Consider the following 23,501-nt stretch of genomic DNA (forward strand, 5'->3'; position numbering starts at 1 on the left):
ATAGTTGACTCTAACTCAACTTTATTTCACTTCTTTTGATAGTAAAGGAAGGTGGAGGTTGAGGTTATGCTTTTTCTAAAGCTATCAATCTACATGCATACTGTTATATATTTATATATTTTATACAAGCAACACATGGAACACTGCATTTTTCCTGTATAATATAATTTACAGGTTCTTTTCCAAAGTTAAGTTTTATGGTAAAATTGTTAGATGGATTTCTGTAGGTTTGAAGGGATTAATGTGTTTATGGGAACATGGTTTAGTCACAAGCCTGTTTTCTATCTGTGGATAGCAAACTAAGTAAACTTTAATTAAACATCACCAATCTTATTTCAGAATTATCTTAATCAAATTCTTCATTTTTAAAAAAAATCTATCCTAGTATAAAATTTTGATTGAATTACTATCATTAAGAAGGCTTTCTTTTAAAAAGAAGAAGAAGAAGAAGAAGAAGAAGAAGAAGAAGAAGAAGAAGAAGAAGAAGAAGAAGAAGAAGAAAAAGGCTTTCTTATGGTGTCTTTCCCCAGAGCACATTTGAAAAAAAGCCTTGACAGGAGTTCATACCCATTTGTCTGAGAATTTGTTCTGATATCTTCCTTATCGCTGTGTGCCCAGGTAGTTCCAGCTGTGGCAAACTTTTTTCTGTTCCAGAGTATGGGATGCAAAGTCAGAGATTAAATGCATGCATTGGCCCAACCTCTCATCAGAATTTAATCTACAAAAGGTTTAATGGGGTTTTTCCAAGTCACATGCTTTCTAGTTAATTAACTTTGTTGAAGCCCTGATTTATTAGGGAGACACTTCCTAGAATTAAATGTCTTCTCCAGCTTCAGAAAAAGTATTGCATCTTCTGTCACAAAAGCCCTCAGCTATTAATAATTGTGAGTCACAATCAACCTTTTGTGAATATTTCCCCTGATACCTTTCATTTAGAGTCTCAGCTCAGGAAAAAAAAAAAAAAAAAGGTAGTGAAATTAAATATGCAGATGGATAGGAGAAAGCTAAATGCTCAAGGATGTTTGGATGGTTTAGATACAGCTGAAAGGTGGTAATTGTTTTACTCTTCGCCCCTTTAAATATTGCTTCTTTCATTTAACAAATGTTTGATGCATACCGTATGCTTGAAAATAGACTATGCATTGCATCGATCGGTTGGTAATTTGGACTGGCCCCATCTTCACGCCTATTCTTCTCATGGTAAAGAGACACTGAATGAGTAATCCCAATAAGAAGAGCATCATAGGGCCGGCAGCCCCATCTGGACTGAAGACTCCACAGATGTGTCTGTGAAAACGGTTTGGAGGCAGACATGGTACTGAGAAGCTGATGTCCTGCTACAACCAGGGGGTGAAGCAGTTTGCCCATCTGAGAGGCTCCGGCAGTCGTCAGTTGTTCAGCTGGGAGAGGGAAGTAAATCTCCAAGTACACAGAAAAAACTCACCTGTATTTCTTATCCTATACTTTGAAAAGACACAGATGCTCAGGTTTTGTTTTTTGGCACATGACCTACTTTGAAAGTCTGAGCTACAGACAGTGGGTGTCTGAAATTCTAACACTAAAATTTATTTATTTTGATCAAACTGTATTAGAATGCATTCAGAAATACTGTAGGCTATAATAATTTATTACTGCAGAAAGAGAGAAGTGTGGCTAAAAATGTAAATGTATTGGTTGGAGAAAAGGGGATAGATTATGGGTTGAATGGCTCCAACTCAGTAAGACTGTGAGCTTTGTTGAGGAAAGTGTTATTAAAACTATTGGTTTCTATTTTAAAATGTAGAATATACATTGAATATTGCAAGAGATACAACACATTACTACCCAGGAATATTAATTAACATGATGTCATGCTTGATGTTCCTAATATTAAATATTTATTTAATATGCAGTTTGAGTTAAATGGAATAATAGTATCTAATCAATATGGCACACTAAAGTTCAAAGAATAACTGCCATTAGAATTTAGACACTGGAGCCCTGGCGCTGTAGAGACTGCTGCAACATGGCATACTGAAGAAGAATGAATTTAGAATCAGCATTTATGAGCTCGATTAGGAGTGGCAAACTCACCTGAGGTGTGCAAAAAACAAACATTTTCAGTGTTGTCTTTCCAAGAAAGTCTTTCTTACCCTTGTCGAGAAAAACTGTTTTTGAGTGATCATCATAAGCCATATAATGTAATTCTCTGTAGTTTAGAATTAGATCACTGAATGTTGGGATTAATGAAGACTCTGATAGGGCCATGTGTTTGTTTATTAATTTTCTTTTAACATTTGCTATTACATTAATTCCAAGAAGAACTTAAACATTTAGTGTGAAAATATCCATGCTATTGGAGTGGTATTCAATCTGAAATATAGCAGTTGTAATTTTCTCACTGGTATTAAGTTATCTAACTAATGTCTCATCTGGCTATACTGCGTTATGCCTCACTTTCATCATAATTGTTTGCACCAACCTAAAATGTCTTTTTCTACATCTGTCATAGAGCTTTAATTTCCATATTTGCTGATTTATTCCCAGGAGATCTTCAGTTGGAATGTAAAATGTTTTTTATGTGAGGAAGAGTAATAAATCCAGGCACTATAAATTGTTAAGTTCTTGCATCCATTTGTTTATCTCATATATTAAATTATTATTTGGCAACTGACTGCATAGTCATTAGTAAGATAGATCATATTGATGCCTTCTTGATGCTGCACCCTAAGGCCCTGAGATAGCTGCATTTTTGTTGTCCTATTTGCTCAGATGTTCTTTTGCCTGTCCACTATCCATCCAGTTCAGCACCTAGTCTTCAGAGTTTTCAAACTTCTGCTTGGCTAAGATTGTCTTGGGGTGCTTTGTAAAATACACTGATTCATCTACAGGTAGTTTTGTGGTTACTGTCCAGCATACTGCACTCAAATAGACTCTATTCTGGTTACATTGTAAATTCAATATCAATCTGTGAATCCTTCCCCACTACCATAGTGAATGGACCTTAATATACTACAAGGGCCTTCAAAGAAACAGGAACACACACGCGTGCGCACACACATGCACGCACACACACACACACACAGAGGGAGAGAGAGAGACCCACACATATCCACACACACAAAGATTCACACATACAGACACTCATAGATGCACACACATACATGTATAAGGGGCACACACACACACACACACACACACACACACACACACACACACACACAGAGTTACAAATCCCACTTCATATGATTCCATTATCTTAACCATTTTGTGGAGGCTGGAGTCAGGGATTTTACTTTTCACAAGTTCCAAGCTGACTGCGAAGAAAGTGGTTCACATATCATACTTCAATAAACACTTTCCTCCTCCGTTGCCTAGACCAGCATGACAATTACTCTTCTCTACTCCCTCTGACGTTATTTTCATTCCATTGCTCTGATTATCTACCACTGTGTCCTCATCAGCAGTTAAACTGTGTGCTACTCACCCGAGAGCCTCCTTTGTGCTTGATTCACCCTTGCACCTGTGCCTCTCATATTAGCTGAAATAAGCACAGGGTGCCAAAGTTACCATGGTTTCCCTCACGAGCTTTAGATTCTATATGCTGTGAAAATGATATAGACTCAGTACAAAGTGGACCTTGAGCGCTTGCTCTTTTCCATCAATCACAAACATATGGTAGTCTGTCCTGGGCTGTATGATATTCAGTAGGTTATGTGTATCGTAAGTGTTTTCAATTTGCAGTGGGTCTGTCTGAATGTGACTTCATCATAAGCACATAAAGAGGCACTCAAAAATTACTTCATGAATGGGTGGGTGGTTAAGAAGAGGGCTCTAAGCATTGGTTACTTTGCATTGTTAGTACATTTTCTCATGTCACAGAGTTAACTCTTAGGACACCGTTTCTTACATTATTGTTATCGCCCTTGAAACTTCTCTCGTCTCTAAACCACTCACAGGCAAGTACTTATCCCATCGTACAATGCAAGAGACTATGTAAACCATCCCCACCATCTCCACATAGCTGGGTACAGACTACAATGTCTGGGATCATATCTTACAGTCTAGAGATTATCTGAAAGCTCTAAGGCCTTACTTTAACATCCATGTTGTGCTCATGTTACTTCTCCACTTGAATGTCTTTCTTGTATTTTCTCCAATCTCTTCTTTAATATTACACATAAAATTTTTCTATGACATCATTCATTCATTGTTTAAATGTACCATGTTTTCATTATTCATTCTTTAGTTGAGGGACATCTAGGTTGCTTCCAGTTTCTGGCTATTATGAATAAGGCTTCAATGAACATAGTTGAGCAAGTGCCCTTGTGGTAAGGTGGAACACCTTTTGAGTATATGATAAGGGATGGTTTAGCTGGGTCTTGAGGTAGATCTATACCCAGTTATCTTAGAAACCTCCAGATTAATTTCCACTGTGGTTGTAAAAGTGTATGCTCCCACCATTAATGGAGGAGTGCTCCCTTTTCTCCACATCATCAGCAGCATGTATAGTCACTTGAGTTTTTGATCTTAGTCATTCTGATGGGTATAAGATGGGATCTCAGAGTTGTTTTGATTTGCATTCTCTGATAACTAGGATGTTGAACATTTCTTTAAGTGCTTGTTGACCATTCTGGATTCCTTCATTGAGAATTCTCCGATTAGCTCTATACCCCATTTTTAATTGGCTTATTTGGTTTGTTGGTGTTTAATTTTTTGAGTTCTTTATATATTTTGGATATTAGCCCCCTGTCCAATGTGGGGTTGGTGAAGATATTTTCCCAATCTGAAGGCTGTTGGTTTGTTCTGTTGACATTGTCCTTTGCCTTACAGAAGCTTCTTAGTTTCATGAGGCCCCATTTACTAATTGTTACCCTTAGCACCTGAGCTGTTGGTGTTCTGTGCAGGAGTTGTCTCCTGTGCCAATGATTTCAAGGCTCTTCCCCATTTTTGTGATATCGGGTGGAGGAGGATAGCGGTAATGGGGGTCAGGTGGACTGAAAACGTAGGAGGGCAACAGCGAAGAAGCAGGAGAAATAAGAGAAAGAGGAAACATTGTCAGTACAAGGGAGGCTCCTGGGAGTCTATGGAGGAGGCTCTAGCTGTCTCTGAATCTGCTATCTCCTGCTGGGTCACTTCCCCTTAGCTAGGCTGCCTTGTCACCGCCCAGTGGGAGAGGATGTGCTTAGTCCTGCAGTGACTTGAGATACCAGGGTGGATTGATATCAGTTGGGGGTCTCCCTTACTCTAGGATGAAGGAGATGGGGGAATGGGAGGAGAGGGTAGAAGTGGGACTAGGAGGAGAGGAGAATGCAGGCTGGGATCACGTTGTAAAGTGATTAAATACGTAAATGAAAAAAAAATTTGCTCTATGTTATTTTATTTTTTCACTACTTTGTTTTTTAGAACAGAAAAGTGGTTTCTGGCTATCTCCGTGAAGCAGACTTATCCGAGAACACTTAGAGGTATTAGAGTGTTATTTCAGGGATGAAAATACCTGATGCTTGGTTTGTGCTTGATGAAGACAGGACAATATAGCTTGCTGTTGTGGAAAGTGAGGTCTTGGGAGAAGAGGGATGTTTAATTCTGACCCCAAAGCCTTCTGTTTGTGGATTCCAGAATAATGTCTCTGTGGTTTAGGACACACACTTGGAAAGATGCCTGTTGATAATGCAAACAAAAACATGCATTTCACCCCAAAGACTTTCAAAAGTGTTTTTCAATATCATAAAAATGGCCCAGAAGGGAATAATTTTGAAACATCTGTGATGCAACTAATCCTAGATCTGAAGTCATTCACACCCCTTACACAATGACTCTTTTTCCCAATCTCTGATCTGATGGGAAATGGAAATATGCACAAAAGGATACTGGAACAAGGCAAAGATGGATATGGATTAACAACTAAATTGACCACACACTATATTAATTTTTTTCGTTCTAGAATGTTCTGTTTGTTGAAAAATTCTGTGTGTCAAAGGGAACAGCATTTACAGCTAAGCTGAATGTAGGGCTTAGAAATTTCTCATAGTTGGTCATGCTAATTATAGTAAGTTTCTCCTATTCATGAGTGTCGTGTGTATAGACTAACAAACTGTAGAGTGAAATGCTTGAACAAAGGCACCCACACACAGCGTGTAAGGGCTTTTATGCTTCATGTTATGTGCTCCTGTTGTCAACTCTATTAATAAGCCATAAATGGAGGAAGCTTTCTAACTGGATTTGTATAAGGATTCTTAAACGTCATAAATTCTCTCCTACTGAATAAAAACTAATGCTGAATATATAATGATTTTTTTCTTTTGGTTTTTTGAGACAGGGTTTCTCTGTTTTAGTCCTGACTGTCCTGGACTCGCTTTGTAGACCAGGCTGGCCTCAAACTCACAGCGATCCACCTGCCTCTGCCTCCCGAGTGCTGGGATTAAAGATGTGCACCACCAGCACTTGGTGGATAAATTATTCTTTAAGAGAGCACCACTTTTTATCTTTTGAGCTGTTTTATGTCTTCATATTCTGTCTGCTGAGATAGACATATCTTAAACTATCAGATTTGCCGTGGAATTTGCTTCTTAATAACAGTAGTAAGCTGTTGCATTCTGTTATCTTGGGTGAGTCCAGTTTTCACAAAAGACCCCAAGTAACAATAAATCTACGAGCATATGTGTGTGTGTGTGTGTGTGTGTGTGTGTGTGTGTGTGTGTGTGTGTATACCCACTCAGATCCTAAAGGGAAATTTTGACGTGCTTTTGGGTTTTCACCTTAAGCTGTGGCATAGCTGTTTGTTACACTCATCAGTATAAACGTCACAAAGCCTGAATATTTTTGTAAATCAAGGATATGAAACTTATATTCTTTTTATCACAGAAATTTTTGCAAACTCATAGGACAATATAAAATGCATTTGATGGGTTACTATCCTTAGAGTTTTCAACCTAATAGTTATTTAATACTCACCATTGCATTTAGCCCTATTGAAACCTATGATAAAATTTAAACTATTCAGGAAACAGGTTTTGACCTGGCTGGATTCCTTTGCGAGAGGAAGTATATAACAGAAAAGAGAAGTGTTCGACGAAATATCTGAATGTGTGAGACAGACGATGGATGGCAAGAGAAGAGGGAAGAGACTGATGTGTGGGTTTTACAGCAGAACGATGGCTGTGTCTGAGTTACAAAATGATATTGATTCAAGCTGGCAGTGAGGTTTGCGGATGGTGTCTGTCCAAGCATTGAATCCTGCAGAGAACCATATGTCAAAATGCGATCTGCGTAAGGAGTGTTGTGGCTGTCTGCTCTAAGCCTTTGTCACAGACAAAGATATTTTAAAGAACATCCCAGAGTTCAAAATCCATTTTTTATTTACTTATTTATTTATTTAATGAACAAGAGTTTAAATTGGTGGAGCATTTCTATCAGCTTGCTCAACTTTAGCAGTAGTTTGATCATCAAAGAACATTTTTTAGCTTTCAGTGGATAAGGAAACAAAGGTAGAAAAGAATTGAATTTGGAGTGTCTAAAACCACTGATGTTCTTTTTAAATTTAATTTCTAGAATTTACTCACTTTACATCCCAATGCAGCCCCCTTCCTTCATCTCCTCCAGTTCCCACCCTCCCTCCCTCTTTCCCCCTATGCCCCTCCCCTCATCCATAGACTGGGAGAGCCCTTCTCCCCTACCAACTGACCCCAGCCTATCAAGTCTCATCAGGACTGCCTGCCTCCTCTTCCTCTGTGGCCTGTTACAGAACCACACCAGGAGGAAGTGATCAAAGAGCAGGCAACAGAGTCCATGGCAGAGACAGCCCTTGCTCTCCTTACTAGGGGACCCCTATGGAAACTGAGCTGCCCATCAGCTACATCTGAGCAGGGGGCGTAGGCCCTCTCCATTCACGGTCCTTGTTCGGTGCATCAGTTTTAATAGGTCACCCTGGGATCAGATATGTTGGCCCTGTTGGTCTTTTTGTGGCACTCCTGTCCTCTTTGGGTCCTTCTATCTCCCTGTTCTTCCACAAGACTCCCCGCACTCTGTCCAATGTTTGGCTGTAAGGCTCAGCTTTGGCTTTGATCCCCTGCTGGGTGGAGTCTTTAAGAGGACATCTATCATAGGCTCCTGTCCTGTTCCCTCTCTTCAACTGATTCCAGTGTCTACTCTGCTTGCCCTTCTGAATGAGAATTAAGTTTTCTCCTTAGGGTACTTCTTGTTGTTTAGCTTCTTTATGTCTATGGATTGTAATATGGTTATTCTGTATTATATGGATAATATACATTTGTGAGTATATACCATGAGTGTCCTTCTGGGTCTGGGTTACTTCACTCAGGATGATCTTTTTCAGCTCCATCCACATGCCTGTAAATTTCATGATGTTATTGTTTTTGATATCTGATTAGTATTCCATTGTGTAGGTATACAACAGTTTCTTTATTCATTCCTCAGTTGAGGGACATCTAGGTTGTTTCCAGTTTCTGGCTATTGTGAATAAAGCTGCTATGATCACAGTTGAGCAAATGTCCTTGTTGTGTGGTGGAGCATCTTTTGGATATATGCGCAGGATTGGTATAGCCAGGTCTTGAGGTAGCACTATTCCCAATTTCCTGAGAAAGCACCATAATGATTTTCAAAGTGATTGTATAACTTTGCACTCCCATCAGCAATGGAGGAGTGTTCCCCTTTCTCCACATCTTTGCAAGCATGTGTTCTCACTTGAGTTTTTAATCTTAGCCATTCTAATGGGTGTAAGATGGAATCTCAGACTTTCTTTGATTTTCATTTCCCAGTTGGCTAAGGACATTCAATATTCTTCTGTTAAGAGAATTTTCTGTTTTGCTCTGTACCCCATTTTAACAATTGGATTATTTACTTGTTGGTGTTTAATTTTTTGAGTTCATTATATATATTGTATATTAGCCCCTATTAATGTAGTGTTGGTCAAGATCTTTTCCAAGTCTGTAGGCTGTTATTTTGTTTTATCGACAGTGCCCTTCGCTTTACAGGAGTTTTTCAGTTTCATGAGGTCCTATTTATTAATTGTTGATCTTAGAGCCTGAGCTATTGGTATTCTGTTCAGGAAGTTGTCTCGTAATATGCCTCTGAAAGTCCATGTTCCATGCTTCCCAGAGTGAACACTGAGTACATATCTTCCAGCCAGAGGGGAGAGAGAGAGAGAGAGAGAGAGAGAGAGAGAGAGAGAGAGAGAGAGAGAGAGAGAGAGAGAGAGAGAGAGAGAGAGAGAGAGAGAGAGAGAAAGTAGAGAGAGAGAAAGTAGAGAGAGAGAAAGTAGAGAGAGAGTGTGCACACCACCAGGGAGCTTCAAAGCTCTTCCCATCTTCTTGCATGATGGGGGCATTTCCCTTTTTTCTTTTCTTTCAAAAGAAGGAAAAATTCTGTGCCAGGGACTTGAGGTATTAAATGTCCAGACTTCAGGTTTTAAAAGCACACCTGAAAGACATTTGAATTAAGACTTAGCTGCCTGCAGGGGAAATACAATAGGTCTTAATTCATGTGAAAGATTAACATAGACATTTTCCCGACAGTGCCTAAAGTTAACTTTGGCTTTAGTTATACATTTCAGCAAATTAGGCTATATCATTGCCAGGACCCCTAAAGTCTCGAAATTTGTCTTCAGAATGTACTTTGTTCAGTCTCATCAATGGCAAAAGTTTTGAGTTCCATATGCTTAAAATTAACTTAATGAGGAAAACCAATAGTAGTTACTTTGGTTTAAAGGACAAGGAGGTGAAGGTTATAAAACAGAAGAAAGCATTGGAAAACAATTTCTAAATTGGATTATAGTGAAAAGGGAATGCTGGGATCTTCATGGGAATATGACACAGAGAAATTGAGAAAAAGGAGTGAGTTGGATAAAAATAAATTGCCCGAATACTTGTGTGGTTTCTCTTGGTCTGTGCAACCAGTGCAGCAGCAGCCAACGTCAGCATCTCCAACTGTGAAGGCATTGTGTGGGGCACTCTCTGAGCAGATGGTGAAGAAGGGCACATGTGGGGAAGAGCCATAGTGACCTACATAGCTTCTGAGAGACAAAACAAATCTATCATACAGTCATTTAGGGGGAAAATCACAAATTTTCTCACCAGAGAGTCCTAACCATTTATGGACAGCGGCAAGAAACAGTGTTCAATGCATGAATGACTAAAATGCATAGGCTATTAGAGATAAATTCTCTTACTGAAAATAGTTGAGCAGAATATTTTTACTAGCTCCATCACACAGCTATATAAATATTAGCTGTGTATAAAGAAAATGTTTTAATAATACATAATGGAGATATGTAGAACATTGTCAGCAGTTCTGCTGGTTTTGTAAAGTGGCAGTTGTAGGCTCTCCTCTAAGATCCATGACGTCATGAACTCTGTTTTGTTAGCTATATTTTCAGTACCAGGCATTCATTCCTTTTGTTGAGCTCCCCTTAAGTCCAATTAGAGAGCTGTTTGTTACACCGAGGAGTTACCCTGCTACTGCATCTACTCAGGTAAGTGAAGCCCTCATCCCACACCAAGAACAGGTCTCCTTGAAACATATGGAGGTCATTATGGAAAACCACACCCAATCAAAATAAAGTGTTTTAGACATTAGAGACAACTGATGTATTTAAAAAACTGCTTCTGCTACTAGATCTCAGAAGTATTGTAGAAGAGGGAGGCAAAAGAACAGGGGGTTTGCTGTGAGATTGTGTACCCTAAAAATATCCAAAGCTATACTCATGAGGTCTCGCCGAAATGATTGCTTAAACATCAGCTGAACAAGGATGACAACAGCAGACTATGGTAACACGGGTGGGAGAAAGCCTACAAGGCCTCAGCCTCAGGGAAAGAGCTACAGAGAACTAAGGAGAGCTTGGCGCGAAAGAAAGCGTCTTTAGTGAAGAACACATCAGCTGATTATCCAACACAAAGTAAACATCCCTGAAAACACTCATGCAAGTATCATTACACAGACTGAGCAGGTTGTTTTTACATATTTTGGGGTGTGTGTGTGTGTGTGTGTGCGCGCGCACACACACAATGTTTAGATGTGCATGTAACATCAATTAATGAAAAAGCAGGAAGTAGTATATGGGAGGAGCAAGAAGGAATACTATATAGGAGCGCTTGGAGGGAGGAGAAGGAAAAGTGGAAATTATGTAACTTTATTATAGCATCAAAATAAAAAGAATGAGATGTCTGTGGTGGCACACACCACTCAGGTGGATGCAGGCCTGGTCTACATAGTGAGTTCCAGGACAGCCAGGACTATGTAGAGACAGGTCTAAAAACAAAACCAGTAAATAAATAGTTGCAATTAAAAATGATAATCCACCGGAAGAGATGGTTTTTCCATTGAGTTCTATACTGAGAGTTACACGAAGAGGAAAGGCTTCATTTTCCAATATATAAGTGAGAGCTACCCATATATAAACTAAACATTCAGGATGTAAAGCCTGAGGTGGAATGATGGATGGCATTCCTAGGTGAACATCCTTAAATCAAATGTATGGAAGCAGACATTTTCTGAGACCCAAAGAATGACAAAGAGAGCATTCCATGTCTCGAATCTTTATTCAGTATGTGAAATTAGTAAGAGCCTCTTGAAAATTACCTTCTGGCTCTGTTTATCAGGCATATATGGAATGCAGACACACTCCGTATACAGGACTAGATCTCATCCTCACGATACTTTCTCATGGATAAGCAAATGTTCTTAGTTCAGAGATCAGAAGTATTTATGGTGCTGAGCATTTCCAACAGAAGCCTGTGATGTTGGGATTTTCGCTTCCAGGAGCATAATGTTCGGAGAAGAGCTTTGGTTATGATGACTGGCTACATATAGCTCAAGGCTGAAACGATTCATTATGCCAATATGTTATTGACCTGCTTTTCTCTATGAGTTGCTTTTTATTATAAAATAATAATATCTTTGTTGAGCATCTAAGTTTTATGTAACTCACTAAGTTAGGAAAATACGAGTCACTTAATGTTCCACGAGGTCTAAAGAGTGATTAAAATTCATTGTTGATGTCTGAACAAAAGGTCTTTCGGACCCCTCAAAGCTGCCGCTGTGTGGAGAGGTTTGTGCCGTCATCTTTATTGAGGTGCTTCTGACTCCTCACGTTGAAGAGCCTTAGTGTGGATCTCTGGAGGATATCTTAGTCTAGAAACTTCTCAATGAAATCTGTATGGACAGTCCTTTCTTACAGATTATGTAATCTAAAATATAAGTAATATAAAACCTCTTTTGAAAAAATTGCTTTGTAACAAACATTAAATCAGCTCCTGCTTTTTCCTTAGAGGTTGCTTCATGAATGAGAAGCTTTTAGAAAAAAAACCATATATTTCAAGACATGGTTTCTATGTTTAGCCTGGCTGTGCTGTAACTCACACTGTAGACCAGAGCAGGCTGGCCTTGAACTCAGAGATCTGAATGTCTTTTACTCCTGAGTACTGGGATTAAAGTCGTGTGTCACCACCACGCAGCTATAGAATTCTTTGACATATTTTATTGAGTCTTTAAAAAGTGTTTTACTATTATTATGTCACATAGTTTTTCCCTCTTTAAGAATACAGTAAGCTGTCTTCCCTCTAAAAGTGTAGTACGTAGTATCAGGCACAGTAGATTATAATGTGGAGAAAAGTACATCATTGATCCATCTCTCCAGGAAGAAATGCTCTGGTCTGCCTAACAGCCCTACTGTTCTCTGGTGCCTGCATAATCTGAAACGTGACTCCACTGCTTTAGAGCCTCTGTTCTTAGACAGTTTCCTCACTTCTCTTTGTAAGCAGTGAGCTTCGTGCTGTGCCCAGGGCGGCCATGCTTCTTTATAGAAAGTGTTTTCTATCACAGGATAGGGAGGAATGGCCTCCTGTCTCTAAGTGTGTGTGTGGACGAGAGCCATGAGAGGATTGAACCACGGTGAAACCAGTTCTCAAATACGCTCATCCTCTTAGCCCTCTGCCTCTTCTCTCATTGGAACATTACTTTTACCTCTGCTTCCCAGACTTTCCCAGAGCTTAGCAAGGGAAAATGAAGGGTTCCCCCTTTTTCTTTTGTTTTTAGTTTGAACCACTTTTTCCTTAAGTGTCTTCCTTTTCCCCTCTTAGTTCACCCTTTCTTTACTTTTTATGTGTTGATTTATATACAGATATGTATTGTTTCATTGAAGATTTGTTTTGCATTTCCTCTATTTTCAAAGGGAGCAATTTTTCTTTTTATTTCTTTGCTTCTCCTTTGATTATAGTACCAAGAAAATATAGATGGTGTATGTATGCATTTTACATTTTGTTTTAAACTATGCGCACAGCTTCAGGCTTTGTGTTAAGAACAGTCAGAGCCCAACTGGCAACTCACCTCTAGTAGAATGTACAGCATACTTAGTCTTTTAAGTTAAACCTTGCTTTCAACAAACATGTTTAACTCTTATTAACACACACACACACACACACACACACACACACACACGGATATACCTATATTCACATACCACTGTTTGATTGTTATTTTGGATTATATTTCCTTCCATAGTGCTATTAACTGAACATCTGGTTCTTTGTGAGAAAGGAGTTAAGTGAATGAAAGATGGAAGAAAAGAAAAAAAATACTTAAATTAAGGGAGAGTGTATAGAAAGTAAAGTATGGACAAGATGGAAATCCTCCAAGGAAAAGGAAATAGAACATTATGTCCTAAAGAAACAAATTGGGGAAATCAGAATAGGAGGATTAAGTGGGGTGGAGTTGGCGGTCAGGGTAAAGTAGGAAATGTAGAAAAGACCATCTAACACTTAAGGCCTTTAGAAAACACGTGGAGACTTCCAATATGGCTTTGGCCATGGTATACCATATCCATGTGGTAGAAGACCAGAGAATGTGGATCCAGAGCATAACCCCGCAGCTGACTGTGAAACCCTGACCTCGGGGTTTACCAGATGGGAAAAGACATTCTAGGAGTTAGGGATGCACAATTCCAGGTCCCCAAGGTCATCTCCCTGGTCCAAGCTCACAGTATCTAGAGATTTCTGACTACTTTAGTGCAGGTTCCCAGATCCAAGGGTGCTGTACTCGGCCAACCAGACCTCAGATGCTGAGATTCCCAGCAAAACATAGGGTGAAGCATACAGAGTGTAGTGGAGAAGTTGGGGGATGGATAACAGGACTTAGAGGTGACAAGAGCACCACAAAAGGACCACCAGATCCAAGAACCAGGGCCCTGAGAAGCACTAGTGAAGGACCATGCATGGACTGGACTTATGTCCTCTACATAGACGTAGCCAACGGCAGCTCAGGCTTCATGTGGGTCCAATAGTAAGGGGAGTGGTGGCTGTCTCTGACATGGACTCTGTCACCTACTTTTTGATCACTTCACCTTGAGGAGACTGCCTCGCCAGGCCACAGGGGAAGAGGATGAACTCAGTCCTGATGAGCTTGATAAATTTGATAAGCTGAGGTGGTTGGGTATGATGGTGCTCCACTTTTCCGGGGAGTGGGGATGGGGATTGTAGAGGGAGGAGGGACTGGGAGGATAGGAGGGATGGGGATTGTAGAGGGAGGAGGGACTGGGAGGATAGGAGGGATGGGGATTGTAGAGGGAGGAGGGACTGGGAGGATAGGAGGGATGGGGATTGTAGAGGGAGGAGGGACTGGGAGGATAGGAGGGATGGGGATTGTAGAGGGAGGAGGGACTGGGAGGATAGGAGGGATGGGGATTGTAGAGGGAGGAGACTGGAGGATAGGAGGGATGGGGATTGTAGAGGGAGGAGGGACTGGAGGATAGGAGGGATGGGATTGTAGAGGGAAGGAGGGACTGGGAGGATAGATGGTGGAAATTGTAGAGGAGAGGACTGGGAGGATAGGATGGATGGGGATTGTAGAGGGAGGAGGGACTGGGAGGATAGGAGGGAGAGGATGTAAAACAAATAAATCAGTAAACTTAAAAACATATGGAAACCTACTGTTTTAAGAGCTTCCTCAACTATATACATACATGAAAGGAACCTAACTGGACTCAGAATATACCAGAGGAGAGAATGACCCTACTACACACTATATGCCACCATTAAAACCTCCACCGACAACTATGCTTAACTGTAAATCTAAACTCTCTGGTCTTCAAACTCATCAGAGACTTGAAAAGGAATAAAATTAATTACTTGAGTAAACAGGAAGTGCAGGTTAGCAACTTCCAATGTGAAAAAAAAAAAAATGAAAGAGAAAGTTAGCCAAAACACTATGAATGTAACATTAATACAGTTCCTGATTATATCATGGTTTTTCATGCTGTATGTAGTTTATTTTATATATGTATGATAATATAAATATACACATAAAATATTAAAAACAAAAACAAAACCCTTCATCAACAGGGTTGGGCTACATCTTGTTGAGTCATTGACCACCACGGGGCTGTAGACTACCCAGACGCCAGAGGCTGTTGCAAAGGCCCCTGATTACGTTCCATAACCTGATGTTAAGGTCTCATTACTGAAGCTCTTATTTACATCATCCACCATGGAAAAAAAATAAGCTTTGTCCCAGCTGGAAGCTTTACCCCTACCGACCAGCATTCATGGAGCTTGAAAGTACTTTGCACACTACCAGAGAAAACAGTAATTGTAAATATCAGCAAACCCTGTGACATAAGACAGTGCCCTACCTATAGTATATACTGAGGCAACAGTGGCACCTATATTTGAGAGAGAGAGAGAGAGAGTGACTTTGTGTAGGTAGGTAGGATCTTAGAAGGAGGAGAATAGCATCAAAATGTGTTTTATGTTAAAAAAAAAAAGTCTAAAAACCGACTGACTACATCCTATAAAAATGAAGAGTCAAAATGTTAACATCTTGCCTGTAGACTGTGACGTTGAAGTCATCTTAGGAGAACATATTCTAGGACTTGCACAGCACTTTGTGGGCAATACACACATCTGTGCCCTCCTTCCCTCCTCATGCATTTACATTCCAGCGAAAGACAAACAGTAGCAACAGCATTAATTGATACTGAGTAGGTGGCTACTCCTGTCTTCCTGGATACCCACCAAGTACCGGAAGTGGTGAGAGGGAGCTTTCCTTAAGCTGCTTCTACAACAAAAGCACGTGATAGGTGGGACCACTCCCCCAAATTACGAATTTGTAAAATAGGCTCAGAAGTAATTTTCTTTCAAGCATTTATTCTTTTTCTTATAACATTCATTTCTCTCTCCGTGGATCCTTTTACTCTTCTTTTGTGACTCCACAGGCCTTCTAGGCAGACTCGAGGCCAGTGTCGGTTCTAGATGCTCCGATTTTCCTTTCCGTTTTTATATTCAGCAAAGGCTTTAACTGGATGTTTTTGTTTTCCACTGTTTTTGCTCCCACATGTCCTGAGTGGTCCAGCTGCATCTACAGCCTCACCCTGCCCAGGCTTCCAGGGAAGACAAATCACCTTTTCAGGTTCAGGTGTGAGTTTGCTGGCAGCCTGTGCTTTCTAACCAGGAGCGTTAGCTCCATCCTGACAGCACTGCAGCCTTATTTCCTAATTTGTTTTTCAAAGATCATGTTTGTTTTCCCTGGAGCTAGTGGACCTTTGGCTGTTTCATTACAAACAGTGCTCTTACCTGATTCCCTTTTATGCACTTCAGTTATATTAGACAAAGTTATTTATATCAGGTTTTTATTTATTGCATTTTGTTAAAGATTTTCAATGCCACACGTTCTCTGGCTGCCTAATGTTGATTGTTTCGTATCATTGGTTATCAGAAATCTTTCCTTCAATTATAGCAAGGTGTATATTTATTCTATTTTTTCTTTTCAAATAAATACAAGCAATAAAGGACTCAACATGGGCAGTGATTATTGGTTTTTATCTCTCTAGAAAATTGGAACCTATCACCAATTCTTTTAGACTCACTGAAAGCTATTATCATTTCTGAGATGATAGTGTCATGAATAATTGACACGGTCTTTGGTAATAATTACACACACTTTTCTTCCAAACTCCGAATATCAAGTCTTTGCAGCAAATGAACTTATAATTACCGTAATAAAATAGAAAACAAAGAGAGGCCCCGTGCACTCATTCATCTTTGATAGGTCTGTGCTGTTTCATATGGACTTGCTCGGCAGAAGATGGATGTAACTGACAAAATAAATGACAGGAGCCTGGTAATTGGTGCCTATACGTTCACTTCTGCACACTGATGTCAGCTGGGGAGGACATTCAAACGCAAAGCAGTGATGGAAATAGCCGCTTAACTTGTGGTCATAAAGAAATGGTGAGTATAATGGAATTATAATAGAAATAACTAAGAGATACATGACAGAATATTCAGTGCAAGCAATACAGATCGTTATTAATTCTTTCCTTCTTCTGCGGGGGGTGGGCAGGTCAAGGTTTACTCCATAGCCCTTACTGAACCACACCTTGTTATCCTGTCGCCTTATACTGAGAGAACAGGAGCCTGTCAGCACAGCAGATTCTGTGAGTTGAAAAAGCCAAAGAACAGCATGCAAACAAATATTTTCATAAGATTTTAAAAGTCACTTCACATTACTGTAGAATTAATTATCCCTAGACTTAATATTTATGTACGCTTGATTCTTGTAATGTATGGAGTAGATTACATAAAAATATGTCTAATCTAAATATATTTAGACTTAATTACACAGAATTTGAAAATTGTAACATTTTAAACAATACCATGTCTAATTATATTTGAATTTAAATACTTTAATGTTTAGTTTTCCTTTTATTTTTCTTATATTTGTTGTTTTGATTTAAAACTCAAAGTTCCATATAATTTTTTACGGCATTGTTGTAGTTTTTGTAAGCTAACATTTCTTGAGTATGGAAGAGTGTATGTGAGTGTGTTTATGAGTGAGTGTATATGTCAGTGTGTCTGAGAGTATGTAGGTGTGCAGGTGTGAGTGCATGTGGATGTGTATGAGTGAATTTGGGCAGGTGTGAGTTTTTATATATGAGAATGCGTATCAGTGTGGATGAGTGTAGGTAAGCTTCTGTCTTAGCTCCTGTGTAAATGTGTTTGAGTGTATGTCATTGAAAGCTTGTACTTATGAGAGTGTGTGTAAATATGGGACTGTGTTTGTGATATATAAATATATTTCCTATATGGAAATATGTATAAAGCTAAAATTATGTTCACTGTAGAACAAGTTAGTCTACAAATAAAAAAATTATTCAAAATGGAAATTTGATAACAAATGTGACTAAATTCACACAGAAATCATAAAATAACCATGCTCACATAGTGTGAGGGGATTGGTGCTCTCACACGGTGTAGGTCTCAAGTTGGGCCAGTCATTGCTTGGTCCCTCCCTCAACCTCTGCTCCATCTTTATTCCTGAAAATCATGTAGGCAAGGTAAATTTTGGGTTGAAGGTTTTGTGGATGGGTTGGTGTCCCCATCCCTCCACTGGAAATCCTGTCTGGCTGTAGGAGGTGTCCAGTTCAGTCTCCATATTCCTGGTTGCCAGGAGCCTCAGCTAGAGTCACCTCATTGCAGGCCTCCAGCTTGTCCCTAGTATGCTCACCTCAAAGGTTTTCCTTCTTTCTTCCAGTCCTCTCACCTTCCACCCCCTCTCTCCCCACAACTGATCCCTACACTTATCCCCTCCCCATAGCCTCTTCCACCCAGTCCCCTCTCCCCCCACTTCTAATGTCTGTTGTATTTCTCCTTCTGATTGAGATTCAAGCCTACAAACCTCGACGTTTCTTTAGGTCTGTGGGTTGTAGTAAGGTTATTTGCACCAAATGTCTAACATCCACTTATAGATGAGAACATACCATGTGTTACCTTGCTTATGATGATATTTTCTAGTTCCATCAATTTGCCTTCAAGTTTTATGATATCCTTGCTTTAATCGCTGATTAATATTCCATTGTGTAAATGTACCACAGTTTTTTTTTAAAATCTATTCTTTGGTTGGGGAACATCTGGGTTGTTTACAGTTTCTTGCTATTATGAATAAAGCTGCTGTGAATATAGTTGAGCAGGTATCCTTGTTGTATGGTGGAGCATCTTTTGAGTGTACGCTCAGCGATGGTATAGCTAGGTCTTGAGTTAGAACTATTACCAATTTTCTGAGAAAGTAACAGATTGATTTCAAAAGTGGTTGTACAAGTTTGCACTCCTACCAACAATGGACTCCACATCCTCACCAGCATGTGATGTCACTTGAGCTTTTGATCTTAGCCATTCTGATGCGTGTAAGATGGAATCTCAGAGTAGTTTTGATTTGCGTTTTCCTGATGACTAAAAATTTTGACCATTTCTTTAACTGTTTCTTGGTCATTAGATATGCCTCTGCTGAGAATTCTCTGTTTAGCTCTGTACCCCATTTTAAAAGTTGGATTATTTGGTTTGTTGGTATTTAATTTTTGAGTTCATTATAAATATATTGGATATTAGCCCTCTGTCAGATGTAGGGTTGGTGAAGATCTTTTCCCAATCCATAGGCTGTCTTTTTGTTCCATTGATGGTGTCCCTTGACTTACAGAAGCTTTTCAGTTTCGTAAGGTCTCGTTTATTAATTTCTGACCTTAGAGCCTGAGTTGTTGGTGTTCTGTTCAGGAATATGTCCTCCCACATCACATCCTTCCTGTTCCCATCCCTACTCCTTCCTTCAACCCGTCCCCTCACTCTGTCCCCCCTCCTCATGTCTAATCTCTTTTCACTTCTCAGTGAGATTCAAGCATCCCCCCCCTCAAACTCTCCTTGTTATTTAGCTTTTTTTTGGGTCTGTCGTTTGTAGAATTGTTACCCTGTACTTTATAGCTAATGTTTACTTCTAAGTGAATACATACCATGGCTGCCTTTTGGGGTCTTGGTAACTTTACTGAGGATGTTCTTTTCCAGTTTCACCCATTTGCCTGCAAATTTCACGATGTCATTGTCTTAATGGCTGAGTAATACTCCATTGTGTAAATGTACCACAAGGTTTTTGTTCATTCTTCCACTGAGGGACATCTAAGTTGGTTCCAGCTTCTGGCTATTCTGAATAAAGCTGCAGTGAACATAGTTGAACACGTGTCCCTGTGGTATGGTGGGCCATCTTTTGGGTATATGTCTTGGAGAGGTATAGCTGGTTCCTGAGGTAAAACTTTTCCCAGTTTTTTGAGAAACTGCCAAATTGTTACAAAAGTGATTGTCTAAGTTTAGTTTCCTACCAGATATGGAGGAGTGTTACACTTCTCCCACATCCTTACCAGATACAGGGGGTTATTTCATTTTTGGTATCCACTGAGACTTGCTTTGTGACTGAATATATGGCCAGTTTTGGAGAAGGTTCCATATCTTCAGACTGGGCTTGTTTTCATAAGTTAAGATGAAGCCATTCACCAAGAAATTGCCTTTTAACATTTATTCCCCCTTGTTATATTTTGTTGTTCTATTTTCATGGCTTTGTTTCTCCACCATGATAACCACTGTAACTGTTGAGCTGCTTCTAACAAAACTGACACCAGTCCCTTCCATTCTTGGGGAATAAGTCTGTGCTGCACAGCCCAGTTATTTAACATTTGTTTAACAAAAGACCAATGCATTACATATCATACCATAAAGTCCCTAAAGTGCTTTAAATCTAGCATATATGCTGGACACCATACCATCTCATGATGAGCCTTACCACCATCATTAGCAGGGATCTGTTGCATAGAAACTGGAAAAGATGGTAGCTCAGGTAAATTCCTCTAGCAGCGCACGTGCCTCCAAAGCCCTTTTAGCCTGTCTGGCTTCCCTTTCTTCTGTAACCCTGTTTGCCTCCCCAGCTCTCCTTTCTTCCCTTCCCCCTTCTCCACACAGGTGTTCTGAATACCTGGTGCATAGATCATGGTGGGGCAGCAATTGTGGGAAATTCTGGCTCTCAGTTACAAGGTCTTTCCCCTTCACCAATGGCACTTTTTGCTTTTCAAATGCTTCAGCCTTTACCCACAAATTATCTAGTTGTACAGCAGAACTATAGAATTTACTGACAATCCTGGTTTCAGTATCTCATCAGTCTTTCTTCCAACTGTTCTAAAACTGGAAGTTACAGCTTTAGATGCTGATTTCTGAGTTTAACTTTGTTGGATGGGTGTTTTTTTGTTTTTTGTTTTTGATGTTTTTCCCCCCTCTTTGTTTTCTATTTCTTCTCTGTCTTCTGGCCTGAGTGGCCTGGGGTTGTAGTGACTAACAAGTCTTCCTGTCCAGTATGGTGACTCCCCTGGGATTTTTCTAGTCTGGGTGGCCTCTGTGGTTTGGGGTGCTAACTTTATCTGTGAGGTCCCTGGTGCTAGAATGGCCTCTTGGAGTGGAGGCAGAGTTCTGGATTGGAAAATGAAACATAGGCGATAGGGTCAAAAATACACTATGAGGTTAACTCCTAGTAACACCCATCATACCTCCAAGAAGATGATAAGCATCAAAGAACCTCCTTATGGAGATGGCTTCAAATGTGTCCAGTCACTGGGCAAAACATTCTCATTTCTGCCACAGACAGAATTCTGCCTAAAAATGGGCAAGCTTGGATGCAGGCAGAGTCGATGGCCAAACTCTGCCAATACAGAGTAAGCAAGTCTTCAATAGTTCCTGCCTCACAAGTATGTCTGTCAGATATATTGGGCTGAAGTGAGTTTTGGGTGACTGTTCAAAACTGTCTCTGTCATTTTTTTTTCCACTTTGAAAGCTGCTAATATGCACTTCCTGTTTACTCAGGTAATTAATTTTATTCCTTCTAAAGTCTATGATGGGGTTGAAGACCAGGTAGTTTAGTTTTACAATTAAGCTTAGTTGTTTAAAGGTTAAGATGTTTTTAGGTCTAGATAGATGCTTTAAGTTGATAATGGTGAGATGTGATTGATACTGCTTTACATTAAGAATTTTAGATTTCACCAAAATAGAAAAGATATTTTCTTCAAGGCTGCCAAATACAAATAGCCAAAACACTACGAATGTAACATTAATTTAATTCCTAATTGTTTCATGGTTATTCTTGCTGTTTGTAGTTTATTGTATATGTATAATAATATAAATGAATATGCAAAAAAGAAAAATAAAAAAACAAGTTTGAGCTGAGTTTATTCAAGAGTCCTTCAGAACAGGTGAGTCAACAATAGAATATTCAGAAGCAAGATATTGTTAGTGTTCTAAATGTTAAAGGAATCTTTATCAGGAGTCCTTGAACTTAAATACTATTAGAGACTTAAAATCTCTAGCCTTTTAATTTTTAAACAACTGGTTTGTGTTTCAAGAATCTCTTAATAAGAGTGGTTTTCTATCATATCATGGCAGAAGGTTGTTCATCATTTCCTTGTTGGTTCTCCTACACACTGCTCATTATGTCTTGACCTGATTGGATCCCAACATGATTTCCTACCTGATCGCCCAGTGAAGCATAGACAATATTATATGAATACTTCCCTTTATGTACCTTGACAAAGTGTGCTGTAGATGCCTGCAACAAACTTGTTAAATGTCAAGTATCATGAACTAACAAAGTAGTGACAGTGATCATCATGAAAAATATTTTATTTTCATTTGTTGGTATATGTGTGTTTGCCTGCATGTATGCATATATAACATGTGTGTGCCTGGTATCCACAAAAGCCACAAGCAGTGTCAGTTCACCTTAACTGGAGTTACAAAAGGTTATCAGACACCATATGAGTGATAGGAACTAAATCAGGGTCCTTAGCTAGTGCCAATAATTGTGGATACATTTCTCCATACACTTATTATGTACTTTTGTTATGTAGATAAAAATTCATTAGAAATAAGGTGAACTGATTTGCTAATGCTACAAAAAGATAGTTCCACAGGACAGGTGCCTTACACTTGGCTTCTCTCTTGTCACCTCACAGTTTTGTCATCTGTGGTGATTATGTCTGTGCCCAAATTTCTATCCTTATAAGGACATTTTAGGATAGATTAGGCTCATTTTAATATGATTACCACTTTCAGATTCTCAAATACAACTACATTCTAAGATACTTGGAAGTTAGGCCTTTACCATCTGAAGGGTGTGTCATGCAGCTGATGACACCATGGAAATGTAGAAATTAATCATTACCCTTAGGGCAATCCTATTTTTGAAGTCCAGCACAGTCAAGGCATAATGTTCTGTCAGTCCTCTGGTTGGTCCTTTCTTTTCCTCATCTTTGAGTTCTTTACTTCATCCTAGACGTGTTCTGCCTGTTTGTTGCATTTTATAACTTCTTCCCCCATCCGACTCATTTTTCTTGTCACTCACCATCCCACTCAAGCAAGCCCTCTGCCTCCCCTTGCCTTGCCCTTTTCTTAGCCTCAGGCAGAGTAGATTGTTCCATCTTTTACTATTAGAGTGTCCTATTTGACAAGGAGAAATGGACATTTCTGAATCTGAACTTATGAGGGGAAAAGGTAGAAACACTTGGTAATCAAGATGTGTGATCAAGGTTTTTAATCAAGATTAAAATCTGCTAAGACACACAGTGGATTAACTAGGCTTAAAACACGGCATCCTAGAGTATACACTGACTTTATTCTAATGACAAGACAGGAAACACAGAATTAGTTAAATGTCGATTA

This window comes from Acomys russatus, chromosome 22, assembly GCF_903995435.1.
Source record: "Acomys russatus chromosome 22, mAcoRus1.1, whole genome shotgun sequence".
NCBI classification, from domain to species: Eukaryota; Metazoa; Chordata; class Mammalia; order Rodentia; family Muridae; genus Acomys; species Acomys russatus.